This window comes from Prionailurus viverrinus, chromosome B1 (assembly GCF_022837055.1).
Source record: "Prionailurus viverrinus isolate Anna chromosome B1, UM_Priviv_1.0, whole genome shotgun sequence".
Classification (NCBI taxonomy): Eukaryota; Metazoa; Chordata; class Mammalia; order Carnivora; family Felidae; genus Prionailurus; species Prionailurus viverrinus.
Window position 1 is genome coordinate 96,665,317 of NC_062564.1, and position 25,031 is coordinate 96,690,347.

The following is a 25,031-nucleotide window of genomic DNA, read 5'->3' on the forward strand; positions in this document are numbered from 1 at the left end:
CAAGCTGTGTCCTACCTGAAATGCAACAGAACTCCATGGAATGTTATGCAACCATTAAACTTGTTATTAAAAAGATTTTGTGGTAAAATGGAAAAATGCTTATGTTATAATTCAAGTGAAAAATGTAGGGTGCAATACTTGAAATAATATTTGTAATATTTGAAACAATGAAAACTGCATAAGAAAGTAAGGAAGAGAAAAAAAATACCACCTAAATCAGTTGTTGTCTCTAGGTAGAATCAGAGTAATTTTTTTCCTTTTCCTATTATTTTTCTGTATTTTACCAATGTTGCTATAGGGAGTGTGTACTAGTTATAACTCTGGGGCAAAACAACTTATCTAACAATAACAACAACAAATATATATGTGTATGTGTCCTGACGTCTTAAACCGAGTGAAGGTTTGGGATCCAGAATTTGACAAATAGAGTATCTGAACCAGTTCTCTATAGTTTACCCAAAGTAAGGCGACAGGGATCCATAACAGTTTGACTAATAGGTTACATGGATTGTCTACCCTGAACGAGCTAGAAAATGACAATATATTACAAAACAAAATGAATTCCATATCCTGAACCGTAAGAGTTACTGAGACCTATACATATATCTGAGTAGGATATGGGGAAAAAACAAATATAAAGAATTAACCAGGCAAAGATTGAAATTCAGCCATGTCTAAGCAAAACCAGCAGAATTTGAAATGTCAGCAACTTTCTTATTTAAGAACTAGACAGGCTGATAAGAGCAGGGGAAGAAGGATCCTGAGCTTACCTCCTCCCACAGACACATCAAAACAACAACTACATATAATGCAACTCACTCTGAAAACGACCTGAAGACTTGGCAGAACAGATATTCCACAGATAGAAATAAAGAGGAAGCCACATTGAGAAGAGTAGGAGGGGCAGAGACGTGGTAGGGAACTAAATCTCTAGCGTGGCAACACACAAGTGGGAGTGATACACAGGCAGGAAGGTCCTCCCTGAGGAGCAAGGGAACCAAGCCCCACGTTGGGACTCCTGGCCTTGGGAACCTACACTGGGAAGATGATCCCCCCCAAAAGATATTTGGCTTTGAAAATTAGTGGGGCTTAATTCCAGCAGGACTTATTTATAGCCAGAGGGCTATAGGAAACCATAATTCCACTCTTAAAGGACCAGTACCCTATATCACATGGTCAAAAACCCAACACAAAAAGGGCAGCATTTTGAAAAGTGTTTGAGTTGTGAAAAAAGTTCACTGACTAATTTTAGGGTGTGTGCCAGAGGGGCAGGGATCAGTAGGAGACTTTACTGGGAACAGAAGTACTGGGTACCATTTTTCTCACCTCTCTTCAGCCTTGCTGGCCAGACTTTTGAAGGAGCCAGTTCTGACACACTCCATCTACCTTGCTAGTAGCTCATCCTGCTCTAGCATTTCCCTGTGAACTACCCCAGCAGAAACCTGCTCCCAATCTACCACACATGGCAGACAGCCTCAGTTGTCACCAGTGTTCCCCCAAAGTGACTACTGCTCTCCCACACCCAGCTGGCAGCCCCAGCCAGGACCAACACCCCTGCAAAGCAACTTCTGTCCCAGAGAGGGAAGGGTACTCTGCCACCAGCACAAAGCAAAACTTGCACTGGGCCTCTCAGCCAGTGGTACTAGGGGCTAACCCCACTCACCAGCACACCTGCAGCAGCTACAGCTGGGCCTCTCAGCCAGCCACACCAGGGCCAGTCCTGCCTACCTGTGTGCCTGTAGTAATCATAGCGAGTCATTGCAGACAGCTTTACTAAGGACCTGCACTGCCCACCATTGCATCCACAGCAGTCACAGCCAAGCCACAATGGGAGGGCATACAGCCCACACAGGGGATACCCTGGAGCATTTGGTTCTGGTGACTGGTATGGATCATGCTACTGGGCCCCCTAGGACACCTTCTAAATAAGACTACTGCTTTAAAGTCCAGTAGATATAGCTGACCTACCTAATACATAGAAACAGAAAGTCAGACAAAACGGGGAGACAGAGAAATGTGGTTCAAATGAAAGAATAAGACAAAATCCTAGAAAAAGAACTAAATAAAACATCTAAACAATCTTCCTGATAAAGAGTTCAAAGTAATGGTCATACAGGTGCTTGCTGGACTTGAGAGAAGAGTGGATATATTTAATAAGGACTTCACCAAAGAGATAGAAAATATAAAAAAAGAACCAATCAGAGTTGAAAAATAAAATAACTAAAGTGAAAAATATACTAGAGGGATTCAATAGCAGATTAGAGGATGGATCAGTGATTTGGAAGACAGAGTAATAGAAAGCACCCAAGCTGAAAGCAAAAAGAAAAATGAATTTAAAAAAAAATGAGGATACAGGGGCACCTGGGTGACTCAGTCAGTTAAGAATCTGACTTCAGCTCAGGTCATGATCTCATGGTTTGTGAGTTCAGGCCCCACATCATGCTCCACACTCACAGTACAGAGCTTGTTTGGGACTCTCTCCCTCCTTCTCTCCCTCTCTTCCTTTCTCTCTTTCCCTCTCTGCCCCATTGCCACTAGTGTGCATGCATGTGTCACACCCTCTCTCCCTCAAAATAAATAAACTTGTTTTAAAAAATGAGGATACATTGGGGCACCTGGGTGGCTCAGTTGGTTAAGTGTCAGATTCTTGATTTCTACTCAGGTCATGATCTCGTGGTTCATGAGTTCAAGCCCCACATTGGGCTCTGTGCTGATAGCATGGAGCTTGCTTGGGATTCTCTCTCACTCCCTCTTTCACTGGCCATTCCCTGCTTGCTCACTCTCTTGCTCTCTCTCTCTCTCTCTCTCTCTCTCTCTCAAAATAAGTAAATAAACTTAAAAAAAATAAGGATACATTAAGGAACCTCTAGGACAACGTACAGTGTAGTAGCATCCTCATTATAAAGGTCTCAGAAGGAGAAGAGAGAAAGGGGGGCAGAACTTATTTTAAGAAAGAATAGCTGAAAACTTCCCTAACCTGGGGAAGGAAACATACATCCAGGTCCAGCAAGCACAGAGAGCCCCAAACAAGATGAACCTACTAGGTCCACACCAAGATACATAATGATTAAAATTGCAAAAATTAGAGAGAATCTTAAAAGCAACAAGAGAAAATCAAATAGCTTGTACAAGGGAAAACCTGTAAAGCAATTAGCTAATATTTTAGCAAAAAAACTGCATGTCAGAAAGGGAGTGATATGATATATTCAAAATTCTTAAAAGAAAAAATCTACAACCAAGAATACCCTAACTGGCAAAGTTATTCAGAATTAAAGACAAATAGAAGTTTAAAATGTTCATCACCCACTAAACTGGCCTTACATAAAGGACTTCTTTAAACAAAAGAGAAATGGCCATAACTGGAAGAAAATTATGAAAGGGGAAAATTTTCACTGGTAAAAGCAAACATATGGTAAATGTAGATCAATCACTTATAAAGCTAGTCTGAAGGTTAAATTAAAAAGTAGTAAAATCAATTATATCTACAATTAGTTAAAAATACACAAAATTAAAAGATGTAAAATATGACATCCCATACATAAGACATGGACGAGGGGAGTAAACAAGTAGTGCTTTTGGAATGTGTTCATACTTAAGTGATCATCAACTTAATATAAAATGCCATATACATACTATATATATATGAACCTCGTGGTAACCACAAACCAAAAACCTATAATAATTACACACACACAAAAAGAAAGAAATCCAAGCATAATGCTAAAGAAAATCATCAAATCACAAGGGAAGAGAGAAAGAAAAAAAGAAAGGAGTAGAGAGGAACTAAAAAAAATCCAAAAAAACCCACAAAAAAACAATAACAATGAACAAAATGGCAACAAATACATACCTGTCAATAATGACTTTAAATGCATATGGACTAAATGCTCTAATCAAAAGACACAGGGTGACTAAATGGATTAAAAAACAAGAGTGTCTATATACACCTATAGGAAACTCACTTCAGACTTAAAGACATATACAGACTGAAAGTGCAGGGATGGAAAAAGATCCTCCATGAAAACGGAAGCAAAAAAACACCTAGGCTAAGAATAGTTGTATCAGACAAAATAGACTTTAAAACAAAGACTTTAACAAAAAACAAGGAAGAGCATTACATAGTGAGAAAGATATCAGTCCAACAAAAGGATATAACAATTATAAATATCTATGTATCTAACATATGAATATTTAAATATATAAAGCAAATATTAATAGACATGAAGAGAAAACTGGCAGTAATATAATAATAGTAGGGGACCTTAACAACCCCTTTACAGCAGTGGAGACATCATTACAGGAAATCAACAAAGAAATAGTAGCTTTGAACGATACATTGGACCAGATGGACTAAAAAGATATATATAGAACATTCCACCCCAAAACAGCAGAACACACTGTCATTCCAAGCGCACATGGAACATTCTCCAGGATAGATGACATGGGAGGCCACAAAATCAGTTTCAATAAATTTAAGTAGATTAAAATTATATCAAGCATTTTTTTCCAACCATGATGGTATGAAACTAGAAATCCATTTCAAGAAAAAAAATGGAAAACATACAAATATGTGAAGGCTAAACAACATGGTACTAAAAAACAATGGGTCAATGGATAAATCAAAGAGGAAATTTTTTAAAAATACCTGGAGACCAAAGAAAATGGAAACACAATGGTTCAAAATCTTTGGGATGCAGCAAAAGCAGTTCTAAAAGGGAAGTTTATAGTGATATAGGTCTGCTTCAAGAAATGAGAAAAATCTCAAATAAATAATCTAACCTTACATGTAAAGGTACCCAAAAAAGGAGAACAAAGCCCAAGATTAGTAGAAGGAAGGAAATACTAAAGAGCAGAGTGAAAATAAGTGAAATAGAAATAGGAAGGAAGGAAGAAAGGAAGGAAGGAAGGAAGGAAGGAAGGAAGGAAGGAAGAAAGGAAGGAAGGAAGGAAGTCAGGCAGGCAAGCAGGAAAGAAGGAAGGAAAGAAGTTAGGACACAACCAATGAAACTAAGAAATGGTTCCTTAAAAATAAAACTGATGGGGTGTCTGAGTGGCTCAGCTGATTGAGTGTCCAACTTTGGCTCAGGTCATGATCTCACAGTCCATGAGTTTGAGCCCCATGTCGGACTCTGTGCTGACAGCTGAGAGCCTGGATCCTGTTTCAGATTCTGTGTCTCCATCTCTCTCTGGCCCTCCCTCACTTATGCTCTTTCTCTGTCTCTCTCAAAAATAAATAGACATTAAAAAAAATAAAGCTGATAAGCCTTTAGCTAAACTCATCAAGAAAAAAAAGAGAAGACTCAAATAAATAAAATCAGAAATGAAAGCAGAGAAGTAACAACTAAAACACATAAATACAAAGGATTATAAGAGACTATATTGAAAAACTATATGGTAACAACTTGGACAACCTATAAGAAATGAATGAATTCCTAGAAACATACAATCTTTCAAAACTGAATCAGGAAGACATAGAAAACCTGTACAAATGGATTACTAGTGACAAAATTGAATTCATAATAAAAAAATTCCCAAAAAACAAAAGTTCAATTACCCTGATGCCAAAAACACACAAAGAGACCACAAAAAAAAATTCTAGACCTATATCCCTTATGAACATAAATGCAAAAATCTTCAACAAAATCTAAGTAAACCAAATTTAATAGTACATTAAATGGATCATTCACCACTATCAATGGAATTTACTCCAGACATGCAAATGTGGTTCAATATCCACAAGTCAATCAACATAATACACCACATTAACAAAATGAAAAATAAAAAATCATATGATCTCAATAGATACAGAAAAGACATTTGACAAAATTCAACATCTGTTCATGATTAAAAACTTTCAGCAAAGTGGGGTTGGAGGGAACATATCTCAAAATAATAGAAGCTATAATACGACAAACCCACAGCTAACATGATACTCAATGGTGAAAAGCTGAAAGCTTTTTCTCTAAGATCAGGAATAAGACAAGGATGGTCACTCTCACCACTTTTATTAAACAAACTATTGGAAATCCTAGCTGCAGTAGTAATCAGACAAGAAAAAGAAATAAAAGGCATCGAAATTGGTAAGAAGTAAAACTGTCACTATTGGCAGATGACATGATATTGTATAGAGAAAACCCTAACACTGTTAGGATAAATTAACTCAGTAAAGTTGCCGAACACAAAACTAATATACAGAAATCTGTTGAGTTTCTAAACACTAAAACAAACTAACAGAAAGAGAAATTAGGAAAACAATCTTATTTACAATTGTAGCAAAAAGAACAAAATGTCCAGGCTTCTGGGAAGATGGCAGTGTAGGAGGACGCTGGGCTCACCGTGTCCTGCGGATCACTTAGATTCCACCCACACCTACCTAAATAACCCAGAAAATCACCAGAAGACTAGCAGAACGGATTCTCTGGAGCCAAGCATAGACAAGAGGTCCACAGAAGAGGGTAGGAAGGGCGGAGAGGCGGTGTGCACTACACGGACTGGCGGGAGGGAGCCGGGGTGGAGGGGCAGCCTGCCGGCAAAGCAGAGTCCCCGAGTCTGGCTTGCAAAAACGGAGGGGCCAGATGGAGTGTGTTCTGACAGCAAGAGGGACTTAACATCTGGAAGGTTATAAGTTAACAGATCTGCTCGGACAACGGGAGGGCTGGAGAACAACAGGAGGGAGAGTTCTTGAGCCCCGGACAACAGAGCAAAGCTTGGCAGGGAACAAAGGCACTCACCAGCGCCATCTCCCTCAGCCATCCCCCAGCCAAAATCCCAAAGGAAACCAGTTCCTGTCAGGGAACTTGCTTGCACCATGCAAACACCCAACACTGGGCTTCTGCAGATCCATCGCTCCGGCGGGTCTGACTCCCTCCCAGTGCCACAGGGCCCCTCCCAAAGCAGATCACAGAAGGATAAGTGAGCTGAGCTTACCCCTCCCGCCCCTGTGCACCTTGCTCATCCACCCCAGCTAATATGCCAGATCCCCAGCACCACAAGCCTGGCAGTGTGCAAGTAGCCCAGACGGGCCATGCCACCCCACAGTGAATCCCACCCCTAGGAAAGGGGAAGAGAAGGTACACACCAGTCTGACTGTGGCCCCAGCGGTGGCCTGGGGGCAGACATCAGGTCTGACTTCGGCCCCGCCCACCAACGCAAGTTATTCAAGACAGCACAGGGGAAGTGCCCTGCAGTTCCGCACCACTCCAGGGACTATCCAAAATGATGAAACGGAAGAATTCCCCTCAAAAAAACCTCCAGGAAATAACGACAGCTAATGAACTGATCAAAAACAATTTAAACAATATAACAGAAAGTGAATTTAGAATAATAGTCATAAAATTAATCGCTGGGCTTGAAAACAGTATACAGGACAGCAGAGAATCTATTGCTACAAAGATCAAGGGACTAAGGAACAGCCAGGAGGAGCTAAAAAATGCTATTAATGAGCTGCAAAATAAAATGGAGACGACCACACCTCGGATTGAGGAGGCAGAGGACAGAATAGATGAACTAGAAGATAAAATTATGGAAAAAGGAGAAGCTGAGAAAAAGAGAGATAAAAAAATCAAGGAGTATGAGGGGAAAATTAGAGAACTAAGTGATGCACTAAGGAGAAATAATCTACGCATAATTGGTATTCCAGAGGAGGAAGAGAGAGGGAAAGGTGCTGAAGGTGTACTTGAAGAAATCATAGCTGAGAACTTCCCTGATCTGGGGAAGGAAAAAGGCATTGAAATCCAAGAGGCACAGAGAACTCCCTTCAGATGTAACATGAATCGATCTTCTGCACGACATATCATAGTGAATATGATATGGATAGAGCAGCTAGGGATAAACGTGCTCTAACATATAAAGGGAGACCGATAAGACTAGTGATGGATCTCTCTACTGAAAGTTGGCAGGCCAGAAAGGAATGGCAGGACATCTTCAATGTGATGAACAGAAAAATGCAGGCGAGAATCCTCTATCCAGCAAATCTGTCATTAAGAATAGAAAGAAAGATAAAGGTCTTCCCAAACAAACAAAAACTGAAGGAATTCATCACCACTAAACCAGCCCTACAAGAGATCCTAAGGGGGATCCTGTGAGACAAAGTACCAGAGACATCGCTATAAGCATGAAACCTACAGACATCACAATGTCTCCAAACCCATATCTTTCTATAACACTGAATGTAAATGGACTAAATGCACCAACCAAAAGACATAGGGTATCAGAATGGATAAAAAAACAAGACCCATCTATTTGCTGTCTACAAGAGACTCATTTTAGACCTGAGGACACTTTCAATCTGAAAGTTGAAGGGGATGGAGAACTATTTATCATGCTACTGGAAGTCAAAAGAAAGCTGGAGTAGCAATACTTATTTCAGACAAACTAGACTTTAAATTAAAGGCTGTAACAAGAGATGAAGAAGGGCATTATATAATAATTACAGGGTCTATCCATCAAGAAGAACTAACAATTATAAATGTCTACGCACTGAATATGGGAGCCCCCAAATATATAAAAGAATTAATCACAAACATAAGCAACTTTATTGATAAGAATGTGGTAATTGCAGGGGCCTTTAATACCCCACTTACAACAATGGATAGATCATCTAGACACATGGTCAATAAAGAAACAAGGGCCCTGAATGATACATTGGATCAGATGGACTTGAGAGATATATTTAGAACTCTGCACCCCAAAGCAATAGAATATACGTTCTTCTCGAGTGCACATGGAACATTCTCCAAGATAGATTACATACTGGGTCACAAAACAGCCCTTCATAAGTATATAAGAATTGAGATCATACCATGCATACCTCCGGACCACAATACTATGAAACTTGAAATCAACCACAGGAAAAAGTCTGGAAAACCTCCAAAAGCATGGAGGTTAAAGAACACCCTACTAACGAAGGAGTGGGTCAACCAGGCAATTAGAGAAATATTAAAAAATATATGGAAACAAACGAAAATGAAAATACAACAATCCAAACGCTTTGGGATGCAGCAAAGGCAGTCCTGAGAGGAAAATACATTGCAATCCAGGCCTATCTCAAGAAACAAGAAAAATCCCAAATACAAAATCTAACAGCACACCTAAAGGAAATAGAAGCAGAGCAGCAAAGACACCCCAAACCCAGCAGAAGAAGAGAAATAATAAAGATCAGAGCAGAAATAAATAATATAGAATCTAAAAAACTGTAGAGCAGATCAATGAAACCAAGAGTTGGTTTTTTTAAAAAATAAAAAAAATTGATAAACCTCTAGCCATGCTTCTCAAAAAGAAAAGGGAGATGACCCAAATAGACAAAATCATGAATGAAAATGGAATTATTACAACCAAGCCCTCAGAAATACAAGCAATTATCAGGGAATACTATGAAAAATGATATGCCAACAAACTGGACAACCTGGAAGAAGTGGACAAATTCCTAAACACCCACACACTTCCAAAACTCAAACAGGAGGAAATAGAAAGCTTGAACAGACCCATAACCAGCAAAGAAATTGAATCGGTTATCAAAAATCTCCCAAGAAATAGAGTCCAGGACCAGATGGCTCCCCAGGAGAGTTCTACCAGACGTTTAAAGCAGACATAATACCTATCCTTCTCAAGCTATTCCAAGAAATAGAAAGGGAAGGAAAACTTCCAGACTCATTCTATGAAGCCAGTATTACTTTGATTCCTAAACCAGACAGAGACCCAGTAAAAAAAGAGAACTACAGGCCAATATCCCTGATGAATATGGATGCAAAAATTCTCAATAAGATACTAGCAAATCGAATTCAACAGCTTATAAAAAGAATTCTTCACCATGATCAAGTGGGATTCATTCCTGGGATGCACGGCTGGTTCAACATTCGCAAATCAATCAACGTGATACATCATATTAATAAAAGATAAGAACCATATGATCCTGTCAATTGATGCAGAAAAAGCATTTGACAAAATTCAGCATCTTTCTTAATAAAAACCCTCAAGAAAGTCGGGATAGAAGGAACATACTTACACATCATAAAAACCATTTATGAAAAGCCCACAGCTAATAATATCCTCAATGGGGAAAAACTGAGAGCTTTCCCCCTGAGATCAGGAACACGACAGGGATGTCCACTCTCACCGCTGTGGTTTAACACAGTGTTGGAAGTGCTAGCATCAGCAATCAGACAACAAAAGGAAATCAAAGTCATCAAAATTGGCAAAATGAAGTCAAGCTTTCACTTTTTGCAGATGACATGATATTATACATGGAAAATCTGATAGACTCCACCAAAAGTCTGCTAGAACTGATACAGGAATTCAGCAAAGTTGCAGGATACAAAATCAATGTACAGAAATCAGTTGCATTCTTATACACTAATAATGAAGCAACAGAAAGACAAATAAAGAAACTGATCCCATTCATAATTGCACCAAGAAGCATAAAATACCTAGGAATAAATCTAACCAAAGATGTAAAAGATCTGTATGCTGAAAACTATAGAAAGCTTATGAAGGAAATTGAAGAAGATATAAGGAAATGGAAAAACATTCTGTGCTCATGGGTTGGAAGAATAAATATTGTTAAAATGTCAATACTACCCAAAGCTATCTACACATTCAATGCAATCCCAATCAAAATTGCACCAGCATTCTTCTTGAAGCTAGAACAAATAATCCTAAAATTTGTACGGAACCACAAAAGACCCTGAATAGCCAAAGTAATTTTGAAGAAGAAGACCAGAGCAGGAGGCATCACAATACCAGACTTTAGCCTCTACTACAAAGCTGTAATCATCAAGACAGCATGGTATTGGCACAAAAACAAACACATAGACCAATGGAATAGAAAGAAACCCCAGAACTAGACCCACAAAAGTATGGCCAACTAATCTTTGACAAAGCAGGAAAGAATATCCAATGGAAAAAAGACAGTGTCCTTAACAAATGGTGCTGGGAGAACTGGACAGCAACATGAAGGATGAAACTAGACCACTTTCTTACACCATTCACAAAAATAAACTCAAAATGGATAAAGGACCTGAATGTGAGACAGGAAACCATCAAAACCCTCAAGGAGAAAGCAGGAAAAGACCTCTCTGACCTCAGCCGCAGCAATTTCTTACTTGACACATCCCCAAAGGCAAGGGAATTAAAAACAAAAATGAACTATTGGGACCTCATGAAGATAAAAAGCTTTTGCACAACAAAGGAAACAATCAACAAGACTAAAAGGCAACCAACGGAATGGGAAAAGATATTTGCAAATGACATATCGGACAAAGGGCTAGTATCCAAAATCTATAAAGAGCTCACCAAACTCCACACCCAAAAAACAAATAATCCAGTGAAGAAATGGGCAAAAAACATGAATAGGCACTTCTCTAAAGAAGACATCCAGATGGCCAACAGGCACATGAAAAGATGCTCAACATCACTCATCATCAGGGAAATACAAATCAAAACCACACTGAGATATCACCTCACGTCAGCCAGAGTGGCTAAAATGAACAAATCAGGAGAATATAGATGCTGGAGAGGATGTGGAGAAATGGGAACCCTCTTGCACCGTTGGTGGGAATGCAAACTGGTGCAGCCGCTCTGGAAAACAGTGTGGAGGTTCCTCAGAAAATTAAAAATAGACCTACCCTATGACCCAGCAATAGCACTACTAGGAATTTACCCAAGGGATACAGGAGTGCTGATGCATAGGGGCACTTGTACCCCAATGTTTATAGCAGCACTCTCAACAATAGCCAAATTGTGGGAAAAGCCTAAATGTCCATCAACTGATGAATGGTAAAGAAATTTTGGTTTATATACACAATGGAGTACTACGTGGCAATGAGAAAGAATGAAATATGGCCCTTTGTAGCAACATGGATGGAACTGGAGTGTTATGCTAAGTGAAATAAGCCATACCGAGAAAGAGAGATACCGTATGTTTTCACTCTGATGTGGATCCTGAGAAACTTAACAGAAACCCATGGGGGAGGGGAAGGAAGAAAAAAGAGGTTAGATTGGGAGAGAGAACCAAAGCATAAGAGACTCTTAAAAACTGAGAACAAACTGAGGGCTGATGGGGGGTGGGAGGGAGGGGAGGGGAGGTGATGGGCATTGAAGAGGGCATCTTTTGGGATGAGCACTGGGTGTTGTATGGAAACTAATTTGACATAAATATCATATATTAAAAAAAAAGAACAAAATGTCTAGGAATAATTTAACCTTGAAAGTAAAAGGTCTATACTCTGAAAAATATAAGACATTGATGAAGGAAATTAAAGATGACACAAACAAATGGAAAGTTATATCATGCTCATGTATTAATATTGTTAAAATGTTCATATTACACAGAGAAATTTAGAGAGTCAATGTAATTTCTATCAAAATACCAATAGTGTTTTTCACAGAAGTAGAACAAATAATCCTAAAATTTGTATGAAACCACAAAAAAACTTAAATAGGCAAAACAATTTTCAGAGAGAAAAACAAAACTGAAGGTAGGCAATTCCATATTTCAAGAAATAATACAAAATTATACCTATCAAAAAAGTAAGGTACTGGCAAAAAATTGACACACAGATTAATGGAACAAAATGTGAGCCAGAAATAAATCCACAGTGATATGATCAATTGATCTATGACAAAGAAGACAAGAACATGCAATAAAACGAAACTGGACCACTTTCTTACACATACACAAAAATAAAAGTCAAAATGGATTAAAGAACCTAAATGTAAGACCTGAAACCATAAAAATCCTAAAGGAAAAAAACACAAGCAGTAATCTCTTGGACATTGGCCATAGCAATATTTTTCTGAATACATCTCCTCAGGCAAAGGAAAGAAAAGCAAAAATAAGCTATTGGGGCCACACCAAACTAAAAAGCTTTTGCACAGCAGAAGAAATCATCAACAAAATGAAAAGGCAACCTACTGAACTGGGGAATATTACCTGCAAATGATATATCCAATAAGGGATTAATATCCAAAATACATAAAGAACTCATACAATTTAACACCAAAAACCCCACAAAAAACAAAAAACCACCCAATTAAATATGGACAGAGGACCAGAACAGACATTTTTCCAAAGACATACAGATGGCCAACAGACACCTGAAATGATGTTCAACATCACAAGTTATCAGGAAAATACAAATCAAATAATTCCTCATAATAGAATAGTATCAAAAAGACAAGAAATACTAAGTGTTGATGAAAATTTTGAGAAAAGGAAACCCTTATGCATTACATTGGTGGGAATGTAAATTGGTTCCACTACTGTGGAAAACAGTATGGAGTTTCCTCAAAAAATTAAAAATAGAAATACCATAGGAGTAATTCCACTTCTAGGTATTTACCTGAAGATAACAAAAATACTAATTCAAAAACATATATATACACTCCTATGTCTATTGCAGCATTATTAAAATAGCCAGGATATGGTAGCAATTTAGGTGTCCATTGATAGATGAATGGATAAGGAAGATGTCCTATCTCTCTCTCTCTCTCTCTCTCTCTCTCTCTCTCTCCCTACACACACACACACACACACACACACACACACACACACAACCCTGCATACATATACATACATACATACAATGGAATATTACTTAGCCATAAAAAAGAAATCTTTGCCATTCACAGCAACATAGATGAACCTAGAGGATATTATAAGTGAAATAAATCAGAGAAAGACAAATACAGAATCATTTCACGTTTATGTGGAATCTAAAACAACAAAACAAAACAAATGAACAAGACAGTAAACAGAAACAGACTCCAATACAGAGAACAAACTGGTGGTTGGGGAGGGATGGGCAAAATAGGTGAAGGGGATTAAGAGGTACAAACTTCTAGCTATAAAATAAATAATTCACAAGGATAAAAAGTAGAGCATAGGGAATATAGTCAATAATATGGTCAATAAAGTCAACTTTATATGGTGACAGATGGTAAATACACTTACTGTGTTAAGCACTTCATAAAGTACATAATTGTTGAATAACTATGTTGTATACTTAATACTAATATAATGTTGTATTTCAAATATACTTTAATTAAAAATTTAAAAAAATTTTAAAGAACCAGACAAGCCAATATCCTTATAGTTTGTTTGTTTGTTTATTTATTTATTTATTTATTCATTTATTTATTTCTAAATTTACATTCAATTTAGTTAGCATATAGTGCAATACTGATTTCAGGAGTAGATTCCAGTGATTAATATGCTTACAGTTCCAACAGCAATTTGGAGGAATATCCTAAACACTGAACTTTTGGTGTAGGCCCTTATTTAACCCAGGAAATTTTTATTTAAATGTCCCAATACAAAGCAGTAATTACTCCCAATCCATGGTTCCTGCTAAATATTAAGATCTCTGCAATTCTAAACTCTAGGACACCCTCATAATTCTCCTGCAGAAAACTGGCAGCCACATCTCCCTTCAATCCCATAATAACTTGTAAGAAGAAAAAATTGGATAAGAGTGAAGAAATTCAAATAGCAAATAATAAGGATTATAAAATGATGGAAATGAGCATTGGATTGTTCATTATCTGTAGGTGCCCCTGCCCAGCCTGTCACTGGGAACAGAAGATCTGAACAGACCATCCAAATGAAACCTACGGGGAGGTAGTGGATGACTCCATGACACCTAAGGATCCCTCCCAGTTTTGGGACTCTGTTATTTGGCATTATGCAAAGAACATGTTAAAAAAAATCACTCAGGGGCGCCTGGGTGGCTCAGTTGGTTGAGCAATGGACTTTGGCTCAGGTCATGATCTCCAGGTTTGTGGGTTCATGTCCCGCGTCGGGCTCTGTGCTAATAGCTCAGAGCCTGGAGTCTGCTTCGGATTCTGTGTCTCCCTCTCTCTCTGCCCGTCCCCCACTTGTGCTCTGTCTCTCTGTCTCTCAAAAATGAATAAATGTAAAAACAAAATTTAAAAAAAATCACTCAGCCTACAACGTAATGAAAAGATGAAGAGAGAAGGTGAGGCTGTGAATGAAAAGGAATATTAACGAGAGTGATCCCAGATTGCCAAGGACTTTCTCCGTTTTAACACTAGAAGTTTCGCATCCCCAGAAACCCCTCAATCATGGGCAAACCAGAATGGATGGTCACCTACTACTTGGATCTGACACAGATTACCCTCTCTGGGCCTCCATGCAAACAAAAAGCTTTAATTAAGTAAGCCTCATGAATACCTTGCCTGGAAGATAACGAATGACCTCCTTTCAACAAATGACACTGATTTTCTGTCCTTTCCACCCAGCTCTGTTTAAGCATATTCCCACTATCATCTACACAAGGGTTTGACTCTATGGGTCCTTCCAATTGGAGATTAGGATAAATCTTGGGTCCTGCTGGAAATGTTCTTCCCTTTACTAACTATAAAATGACAAGCTTTCCAGGAGAGCAGACCCCTCTTTGGTGGGTTCTCTGACTATATAAGAAATGTATTCCTGTAGTCCTAATAAACTCAGGCCCAAATAGTTCAGCTTTTGATTAGTTCTCCATTCAGAAAGCATAATTCAAAACCCCAAATTATTTAACCATTACTCCTACTATTTATTTGCTTCTTTTTTGAAGGCAATAAAGGATATCCAAATACATGATGTACATAACACCTTCCTCTTTTCCCTGCTTTCTCTCTTCTACTTCCTTCTGATGTTTTAATGTCTCTCTCTACCACCCTCTGTGATCCCCAGAAATCCTCCTCCATCCCCAGCTTCCCTTTTTCCTCTCTATTTCAGTGTATAAGCCTATCTCCTATAAAGTCAGAGCATTTTCATAAAGAGGTAGGAGGAGGGGAGAGATTGGGTTGGCAATCACAGAATTCTCTTTGGCAGGCTAGGAAAGATAAAAAGTTTGAGAACATTCCCATATCAATTATTCTTGTTCCACACCACTCCCAACATTGGTAATTGTGACACACATACCAGAGCATGTTGGTGCTGAAAATGACCATAAAATTCATGAAGCAAATCCCCTAATTTTAGAAATGAAAAAACTAACAGAGACATTAAATAATTTGTCCAAGGTCCCCAAGTGCCCCTTCTGTTGCTCTGTACTATATGCATTTAAATCCTGTGACGTGTGGTTATCAAAAGGAATAATAATTGTCAGTGCCCTCCAGGCAGACACCACCAGACACACACCTGTAGTTGAATAAATTGGGAATATTGTATGCCGCAGCAAAGAACAACAGACACAGTAAGGAACTGTGGGATGTCTTGTAAGAAAGTATAAAAAGGACTTATAGAATTTGGGCTTTGTTAGATGATATGGGGGAGGATTTAAGAAAGTGGGCTTTGAGGTGCCTAGGTGGCTCAGTCGGTTAAGCATCTGACTCTTGATTTCAGCTCAGGTTATGATCTCACAGTTCGTGGGATTGAACCCCACATCAGACCCTGGGCTGATGGTGTAGAGCCTCCTTGGGATTTTCTCCCTCCCTCTCTCTCTCTGCTCTCCTTCCCCATCCCTCCTCTCAAAAATAAATAAACTTAAAAAAAGAAAGCGGGTTTTGCTTTGGATTGGATGCTATCAAGAAGTGGGAGCACTTCTATGACTGAGCATTGTAATAAATCTTATCTACAAAGAAGGAAGACTAGAGCCAGGCTAAATCTGTAATTGTTAAAGAATCAGCAGTCCCTCATACCAGCCAAAAAAAAAAAAAAAAAAGAAATGTTTGGTCATGTTTCTGGATTGGACAATGCCCATATTTTGTTTGTGTTCAAACATGGTTACATAGTAGTCTTTTTTTTTCTTAATTCATGGTCACTTGTCTGTTGTTGATGTTTTGTGAAATTGTTTATGTTCAATAGTAGAACACCAAGACCTCTCTATGTCAGATCGGCTCCCAGACACTGGGGACTGCTTTTCTCTTTCTCATAATAATAAATGTACCATGTAATGAGCACTTTTAATATGCTAGCAAAGTTTTAATCTTCATCACCAACCTAGGAGGTAGGTACTATTATAATTGCAATTTTCATGGGAAGAAATGAAGGCTAGGGGCACCTGGGTGGTTAAGTGTCAAACTTCAGCTCAGGTCATGATCTCATGGTTCGAGTTTGAGCCTGCTTCAGATTCTGTGTCTCCCTCTCTATCTGCCCCTTCCTGCTCACACTCTGCCTCTGTCTCTCTCTGTCAAAAATAAATAAACATTAAAAAAAACATTAAAAAAAAAAAGGAAGAGGTGAAGTCTTAATGTGGTTGTTCATTTGCTCAAGGTCACACAGAGAGTAAATGGCAGAGCTGGGCCTCCAAACCAGGCAGTCTTTCTTCAGGGTCCATACTCTGAACTGCTCTATGGTACTGCCAAGTATAAACCGGAATACTGGGGGGAGAAGAGGCAGTTAATCCGTGGAGGTGTGGGACATTTTTGCAGTAAATACAAGGTGAAGAATAGAGTGTCAGGAATTACACTACTGGATCATGAGACACTCAAGATGAAAGAAGAGAAAATGTGGGAAAAACCAGACGTGACATTTTGACCATAAAACCTTCTTTGGGAATAATATAATAAAAGGAAAGCTGACTTATTGTTCCTTAACTGAAGAATGACTTTTATGATTTAGAATATTATTTTAAACCTTACTCTCTGTTTTCAGTATGAATTTAAATTGGCTGACAGAAGAAGGAAAATCAGCAGCAACTTCTCTGGCATAGTCAGTCAGAGCATCTCAGTGTAGTCAAATGGCAAAGCAAAATTGTTCAGGGCTTTGTGATGGAAGCTGCAGGCACCTGGCAGTACCAATGACTTAATCATAATGATTAGGGGAGAAATATGGTTATTAATAGCCTTACAAATGCATTCATTTTTCAGAATCACCTTATGGAGTGAAATGACAGAATGAAACTCAAATTAACAGACAAAGGCACCCATTCCACTGTTCCCCCACACACCCCCAGCTCCTCCTGACTTCAGTGGGTGTTCTGGGCACAGAGAAAGAACAGGAAAAGAATATTGATCTATTTCTAGTATTTGAAAGGATTCTTCTCTCTGTAAATTTCAAGGCAGCCAAGATCCTAACATCACAGCAGCACTACATTCTGTCCTCACCTCAACAGATCCAAGTAATAGTACTGAAATACAATATACACTACTTGCTCAATCTGGAAAAAAAAAAAGAGTTCTTTCAGGTGTGAGGTGCTGGGGAGGTGGTTTGATAAAAAGAAAGAGAAATGGAAATGGAAAAGGCTGCTTTTCAGCTATATCATGTAATAAGTACAGACTAGTTATTACACATGCACTCTTTCAGGTATTATTCAAACAACTATTGTGCCTCTACTCTGAGACCAGCACTGTGTCAGGCTCTAGGAATGAGAAGTCAGTTAAGACTTGGCCCCTGTCCTTGGCCCCTGGCTCCTTCTACTTAGATTGTGTCTCCAGTTTTTCTTTGCACCACACCTTGCATAGTGTTTCATAGATATTTCTGCCTGATGAAAATTACTGTAATGATACTGATGATGATGACAATGAAAAGCACAGTTGTCCACAAATATAAGTGGCAAATATGAAAAGGGCCTATCCCAAAGAAACTTTTATCCATCCAAAAAGTATTTATTGAGCAACTATTTTTTAAGAATTTTGTTTATTTATTTATTTTGAGAAAGAGAGAGAGCATACATGTGTGAATGGGGAAGGGGCAGAGAGAGAGAGAGAGAGAATCCAAGGCAGGCTCCACACTGCCAGCATGGAGCCTGACATACCGGGACTCAAACTCATGAACCATGAGATCACGACCTCAGCTGAAATCAAGAATCAGATGCTTAACCAACTGAACCACCCAGGCACCCCTGAGCAACTATCTTGTGGCTAAGATGTTGTCCTGGGCTCTGTGAGATGTTTGGAAAATGTTTCCACTCCTAGGAAGGCCTAGAGATCCTACAAGCTCACTCTTAAATGGGTAGAAATTCCTTGGACAGTCTGGTTTCTCCAGACTTCAGAAATTACTGATGGATAATTTGGCCTTACTGCCTTATTTTCCATCACACCTCTAAGCAGGATTGAAAATTGGCCCAGGAAAGTAGCATATGGGACAAATAACAACAAAGTTAAGTAAATTCTACTCTTTCTCTGGGCAACAATGCTAGGAAAAGCACTGCCCATTTCACATTTTCAAAGCCATGGATTCAAGACAAGTTTACTCCTGTGCCCACAGCAGGATAGCAGCATGTGAAAGCCACATGAGCTCATGCCCGCAACTTATCTCCAGCAGCACATTGCCTTAAGAAAGATGTATCAGTATGGGGTATCACCTGACTATACCATTAACTGAAGTGACTGGTTTCATTTCAAAGTGTTGAACATTGTCTGGGCACAGCATTATAGGGTTAAGTGACAGAAACATGGATAATTTCCCAGATATTGTCTAGGAGAAAATAGCAATCACTGGCTGTGGGATAAATTCTTTGCAGATGTATATAGCTGCCTCTCCTCCAATAAGAAGGACTATACTCTTGCTCATCTCCTTGCCCCTCCCTAGCTTCTCATAGCACCCTCTACCACTCCTCACCCCCTGCCACATCCTTGCAAAGACATCTGATTTTTTTGATTACCAGATAGTCCACCTTATGATAATTTTCCAGCACCATTAGCCAAACCCCAGATTCTACATCTGTTCCACTTTTCTCCATTCCAGATGAGCATTACATCTTCACATTTGCTATTATGATTCCTACTGAACCATAATGATGTGGATGGTTGAGGACAAAGATTCACTTCTCAGCACAGGATATAGAAGGAGTGGTTCTGCATTAATTCAGGGGTGCTTAACCCCAATACTAAAGAAAAGCAGATGGATCTCTGCTGACTGGCATCGGAACCTCAAGAATCTCCTTACCAAGCTTCTTTTATCAGTCAAAAACAGCCAGCAAGGTAAGAAATGCACTTTTTTTTTTTTTGCCTGATCCTCTGTTAGGTGCTTAATATTATCTAATTATCTTCATATAATTCTGGCAAGTTTGGGATTATTATTCTCAATCAATACTACAAAACATTCCAGAGGCTAAAAGTAGGTAAAAGAACTTGCTGAAGGTCCCCCAAATAGTCCCTTCAATATGCTTAAAGCCCAAGTCTGTCTGATACCACAGCTTGCACTACATCCCTTGATTATTCATTCTGGAAATGTATAAAAGGGGGTTTTGGAGGCCAGAGACCCTCTCTCAGGATCACAGTCCATATAGTCAGCAAGTTATACTTACCTCCCCTATAAACCTGACACAGGAGCAAATGGGTTCTACCCCCTCAGATTATCTAAATACATTCGTGATTTTCATTAAGGCAAAACAGCAATTATGTACTTGAAATATTTATAAAATAAGTCAACTACATTTGAGGGAAAATGTAAAAGCATTGCAATTAAACAGATCTGCACACACTGCAGGGTGTTTTTCTAACAAAAGGAGGAAGGAATAATGCTGCTAATAAAAACAATGATGATCTTGTTTAATGTTCTAATAACTCATTTAGCACTGTTCTGAGCGGAACTGTATATTAGTAATTTCAAATAAAGTCTTTGATGAAAGATTAAATATATCTTCTGCTCATTCTCCACTGCAAAGCTACTGATTCAAGTGGGCTAATTTGTTCCCTTTCTTCTAGTAAAATGTTTTAAGTGATCTATAAATGTTTGTCTCCTTCTATTCACATTGTAAGAGGAACCAAGTGAATAATAATGAATAAGAATAAGGAGTTATACTGATGCACTGGAAAGTAACGGGTGCCCCAATATCACCACCACACACACACACACACACACTTTGAGTTCTCATTTGGGCTTCTAATAAGAAACAGACAAATGTCAAAATAAATATTCATTCAGGAAACTACATTAAATAGGAACTAACCTAAAACAATTTCCTGCTCATCTTTGAAAAAATTATCATGTTAGTTAATACAGTAGGGTTTTGTTTTGTTTCCAGAAAGGAAGGAATCTACAAGTATACAATATAATATATATTTAGCTCTTCCAGTATAAATAAAGATTGACCAATTAAATTCTAACTTGATAATTTTCTCTTTGATGTTTAAAACTTAATATACTGTATCTGTAATGCTTCTAAGCTAGTGTGGGAAACACAAACCAATCCATTTTAGTCTCTTCGGTGATGTAGGACACATAGTGATGAATCAAAATAGCATGCTATGAAATGTTTCACATAAATGAATAAAGTTATACTTAGCCAACATATCAGATTGGTCACTTACAACAACTCCTGTTTAAAGGACGATATTGTATATGGAGATGTTTGGCTGCAGAGTTGTGCAGAAATTCTCTAATATAAAATGGCCATAGCACTCATCATACTTTCTATAACTCTCTGCCTCTGAAGCTTCTATAGATGAACTGAAGGAAGAGATAACACTTGACCCTTCTTGTCTCAATCGCTACTATTAGACATTCATAAATATCTGTTGAATGGAATAAAATGAATTCATCTGTAAACATTTTGTCTGAAGTAATTTCTACACTGGTAAGCCTATTTCTAATGTATTCTTCAGCACATATGACCTGAAAAACTTCCTAATTTTAATGTTTATTTATTTTTGAGGGGGGGGGCAGAGAGAGGGAGACACAGAATCTGAAGCAGGCTCCAGGCTCTGAGTTCTCAGCACAGAGCCCGACACAGGGCTCAAACTTACAAACTGTGAGAATATGACCTGAGCTGAAGTCAGACGCTTAACCAAATGAGCCACCCAGGTGCCCCTAAAAAACTTCCTAATTTTGAAAAAAAAGTCAAGTCTTGTGCCTGGAATGCACAAAGTCAATCACAACCTAAACATGTTGATTGAGCCCTACCTCCCCAAATAAGTATCAAGGCAAATCACATTTTCTCTATGGAAAAGATTTAAGCCTGTGACAACCAAGCCTCAGGGTTCTGCCCAAGCCCATTTCAGTCCAGGGACACAAAATTCCCAAGGATGAAAACTACAAAGAAGAGAAGCACAATGATACCAAGTATTCTACTTGCTCGAAATTGAGGTGAAATGAAAACCTGAACTCCTCAAAGAGAGGTAAATCCATTTGAAGGTGCAATGTTAACAGCAGAGGAGGTGTTCAGGAAGTCTGCACAGAAGAGCCATCTCTCTTATTGGATAACCAAACCAAATAAAGATTCCAGCCCTTTAGAACAAAAAAGGACCTTCTTGGGGCATAGCATTAGAGGTATAAATTTAGGTTGCTTCCAGATAAAAGGGACTGATTTATTTCAGTCAGTATTTGGAACTATTAGATAAGGAATTTTCTCCTGTCTCCAGTCTGAGGGCCTCCCTGCTTCCCAAGCTTACTTGTCTCAGGACTTGCCTTAGCCTCTTCCCACCTGTCAGCCATTTCCCCTGTAACCACTTGGCCTGAGTCCTGATCATGACTCTGACACTGACCCCTGTACCTTCAACTAAGTCAGGCCAGGGTCTCAGTCCATTCAGATCAACAGACCTGGGCCTCAGAGCTCAGTGCAAGAAAGAACATGGTGCTGAAGACAGGGTTAAGAGAAAGTGCCATGTGGATAATCCATGAGCAGAACAGAAAGAAAGTGTTTTGATATTTCCTCCAGAAGCTTATAATACCTGTGAACACAAATTTGCTATTTTATATTCTTCACTGTAGTTTTATACTTTAGATTCAAAAGGTTTTAACATGTTGGATAGAAGTGGGAGAAGGGACAATCAGGGGACTATCATGTCAGCCAAACACACACACACACACACACACACACACACACACACACACACACACACACATTTTGCTTGGAAATGAGAATTGTGGTCATGTGACATAAACCTCATTAGAAACCTGTCAGTCTTTTTCAGTGTTTTCTCCTTAGGTCCCTATGACCTCAATACCGCATGAAATAAGCCTACCATTTTTGGGAAAATCCTTTAATTTAGGGTGGTTGAATATTCTTTTAAAAAAAATCACTGAGGATAGAACAAAAAGAAATCAGTTTATTAGAGAAACAAAGTATAGTAGTGGTTACCAGCAACTGGAAGGTTGAGGAAATGGGAAGACACTGCAAAAGGGCACAAACCTCTAGTTATAAAATTAACAAGTTTTGGGGATCTAATGTACTGCATGGTGATTATAGCTAGTAATAATGTATTATATACTTGAAAGTTGCTAACACAGTAATTCCTTTTTTTAATTTTTTTTAACGTTTATTTATTTTTGAGACAGAGAGAGACAGAGCATGAATGGGGGAGGGTCAGAGAGAGGGAGACACAGAATCTGAAACAGGCTCCAGGCTCTGAGCTGTCAGCACAGAGCCCCACGCGGGGCTCAAACTCACAGACCCCGAGATCATGACCTGAGCCAAAGTCGGCTGCTTAACGGACTGAGCCACCCAGGCGCCCCTGCTAACACAGTAATTCTTAAATGTTTTCACCACAAAAACAAAATGGTAATTATGTGACAGGATGGAAGTGTTAGCTAACACAATGGTGGTAATCATTTTGCAATATATAAGTGTATCAAATCAACATATTGTACACCCTAAAGTTTCACTGTAATATATCAATTGTATCTCAATAAAGCTGGGGGTGGGGGAGGAAACTGGTTTATATTACAGCAAGGGGTTTTAGGTTACTTACAAAAATGTCCCAGTAGTGAGAACTCGTACAGGCAGCATGTTAGAGTATAAGGGAAGAAAGAGGGTCCCTGATCTGATGAGCTGGGTTGGCTTTATCATGTATTAGTTGTGACCTTAATCCAGCTATTCTCCAAATTTGAGTTGTTTTAAGGTTTGAATGAGATAATACATGAAAAGTACTTTGTACATCAAGAAGTATTTTTTAAAATAGTGTTAAAGGGGAACCTAGGTGGCTCAGTTGGTTGAGCATCTGACTCTTGACTTTGGCTCATGTCATGATCTCAGGATCATGGGAAGAGAGGTTCCTCTTCTTCCACATCCTCACCAATACTTGTTCTTTCTTGTCTTTTTTACTTTAACCATTCTGATAGCTGTAAGGTGATATCTCAGTGTGGTTTTGATTTGCATTTCCCCGACAATAAGTGATGTTGAGCATCTTTTCATGTGTCTGTTGGCCATCTAGATGTCTTCTTTGGACCAATCTATTCAGGTCCTCTGCCCATTATTTAATCAGATTGTTTTTTCTTTTCTTCTTCTTCTTTTTTTTTTTTTTTTTTTTTTTTGGTGTTGGTTGTATAAGTTCTTTATATATTTTGGATATTAACCCCTTATCAGGTATATCATTTGCAAATGTCTCCTCCCATTCAGTAGGTTGCCTTTTTGTATTTTTGATATTTCCTTTGTTGTGCAAAAGCTTTTTATTTTTATATAGTCCCAATAGTTTATTTTTACTTTTGTTTCCCTTGCTTTAGGAGACACATATAGAAAAATGTTGCTACAACTGATTTCAGACAAATTACTGCTTGTGTTGTCTTACAGGATTTTTATGGTTTTGGGCCTCACATTTAGGTCTTTAGTCCATTTTGAGTTTATTTTTGTGTATGGTGTAAGAAAGTAGTTCAGTTTCATTCTTTTGCATGTAGCTGTCCAGTTTTCCCAACACCATTCATTAAAGACTATTTTTTCCAGTTTTACATTCTTGCCTCCTTTGTCATAGATTAACTACATTACTTACATTAAAAATGTTTTCAAAATGATATAAGCAGTTTAGAAAAAGCTGTTAATCTCCTATAAATTCACCATGAACAACTCATCCCACACTAGACTGGGTAAGATAGAGGAGGTTAGTAGAAATATATATTATTTCTTTCCAACTTTCACAATACCCAGATTATAATACACATTTAACAACTATGTTTTGAATGAATGAATGAATGAATGAATGAATGGCACGTGGGTTTCAGTCAGTAAGTTTTTGTGTACCATGAAGGGATTTGAGAGGAGGATGATTTGAGTGCATACAGCTGAGTCTTTCCAAGCCAAGAGCCCTGAAGTCAGGCTTTGGACATAATTCTAGATCTCCCTCAGTATTCACCAAGAGCCTCTGAATTACAGTTACCCAAACTTGCTAGGAATTGTGCTCACCATTGGCTACAGGGACTTCATCTTTCCTGC